Genomic DNA, 2,080 nt, shown 5'->3' with positions numbered 1-2,080 from the left:
AACCCAAGTATCTATTGATGGATGAATGGATCAGCAAAATGCAGTTTGCATGTACGGTGCAATACTACTCAGCCCTAAAAAGGAAGCAAATCCTAACACGTGCTACAACATGGATGAAACTTGAAGACATTATGCCAAGTGAGAGAAGCCAGTGACAAAAACAAATACTGTATGATTCCACTTATATGAGGTACCTAGAACCGTCAAATTCTTAGAGACAAAAAACAGAATAGAAAATAGGTGATTGCCATGGACCAGGAGGAGGGGGCAATATGGAGCTAGTGTTCAATGGATACAGAGTTTTAGCTTGGCAAGATGAAAGGAGTTCTGGAGATGGACGGTGGTGATGGTTGCACAAAAGTATGAATGTTCTTACTGAACTGTACCCTTAAAAATGCATAAGGTGGACGACACCTGGGTGGCTCAGTCGGTGGAGCGTCCGACTCTTGATCTCAGCTCAGATCATGATCCCAGGGATGTGGGCTCGTGCCCCACATCAGGCTCTCTACTGAGTGTGGAGTCTGCTTAAGATTCTCTCTCTCTCTCTCTCTCTCTCTCTCTCTCTGGAAAAATAAATAAAAAATGAGTAAGATGGGTGCTTACTTTGGCAGTGCAGGGACTAAAATTGGAATTAAGAGAAGATTAGCATGGCCCCTGTGCAAGAATAACATGCAAATTCTTTTTTTGTTTCCATTTTTTCTTTAAATGAGTAAGAGGGGTACCTGGATAGCTAAGCTGGTTAAGCATCCAACTCTTGATATCAGCTCAGGTCATGATCTCACAGTTCATGAGCTCGAGCCCTGCATCAGGCTCTGCACTGACAGTGTGGAGCCTGCTTGGGATTCTTTCTTTCCCTCTCTCTGCCCCTCCCCCACTCATGCTCTCTCAAAATAAATAAACTTTTAAAAAAATGAATAGTAAGTTTTATGTTATGTGTATTTTACTACAATTAAAAATGAAGAATAAACACTGTGAACTTAAAACTGAAAGGGGCGCCTGGGTGGCTCAGTCGGTTGAGCATCCGACTTCGGTTCAGGTCATGATCTCACGGTCTGTGAGTTCGAGCCCCGTGTCGGGCTCTGTGCTGACAGCTCAGAGCCTGGAGCCTGTTTCAGATTCTGTGTCTCCCTCTGTCTCTGACCCTTCCCCGTTCATGCTCTGTCTCTCTCCGTCTCAAAAATAAATAAATATTGAAAAAAAACCAAACTGATTGAGGAGAGATTCTCTGCTGTCAGGGTAGAAGCCAAAGATGTCATTTTTATTCCCTCGTGTTCATGGCTGTGTATAATAACAATAATTTAATTTTAACACTTGCAAAACTTTGTTTTCTCATCTGTAAAATGGGAAAATTCCTACTTAAAATAAATTGTCACTGGGAACAAATGAGATCGTATATGCGAAAAAGTAAGTGGTACCTAGTAGATGTTCAGTAAATGTCAATTGACTGATTTGTTCTTGTAAAACAGAGCTTTTGGGAGTGGAATAGAGGATCTCATGATTTTTCCCCAGGTAATTGGCATTAAGAATGAGACTGAGGGAGGGGCACCTGGGTGGCTCAGTCAGTTAAGCATCCGACTTAGGCTCAGGTCATGACCTTGCAGTTTGTGAGTTCAAGCCCTGAGTCAGGCTCTGTGCACACAGCTCAGAGCCTGGAGCCTGCCTCAGATTGTCTTCCTCACTCTCTGCCCCTCCCCACCTTCTCTCAAAAGTAAATAAACATTTAAAAAATTTTTTTGTTTTAATGAGACTGGGGGGCTCCTGGGTGGCCCAGTAGAAGTTAAGCTCTGACTCCAGCTCAAGTCATGATCTTACAGTTTGTGAGTTTGAGCTCTGCATCGGGCTCTCTGCTATCAGCACAGAGCCCACTTCACATCCTCTGCCTCCCTCTCTCTCTCTGCCCCTCCCCCTGCTTTCTCTCAAAAATGGATAAACATTTTTAAAAAATGAGATGGAAGTTTTTGGTGAAAATGAAAATCTGCAGTTCACTATTTAACTCAGGGTAACTCTACCCTCTGTTAGCCATCTGTAAAGAGGGTGACTTCTTCATGTCTGTTCTCTCCAGTCACATGCCCGTGTCCCC

At 43.4% G+C, this 2,080-nt stretch overlaps 1 non-coding gene across 1 annotated transcript; it reads left to right on the top strand.

The window, feature by feature from the left end:
• The first annotated feature begins 595 nt into the window (after positions 1-595).
• On the top strand, positions 596-699 carry LOC132688727 (U6 spliceosomal RNA). The gene has a single exon (XR_009614694.1). It is a non-coding gene; the product is annotated as a U6 spliceosomal RNA (small nuclear RNA).
• Positions 700-2,080: the final 1,381 nt, after the last annotated feature.

The sequence above is a fragment of the Panthera onca genome, chromosome E1, assembly GCF_046562875.1.
Source record: "Panthera onca isolate mPanOnc1 chromosome E1, mPanOnc1 haplotype 2, whole genome shotgun sequence".
Lineage (NCBI taxonomy): Eukaryota > Metazoa > Chordata > Mammalia > Carnivora > Felidae > Panthera > Panthera onca.
Note: the sequence above shows the minus strand (reverse complement) of the source record. Positions and strands in the feature narration are given on the sequence as shown.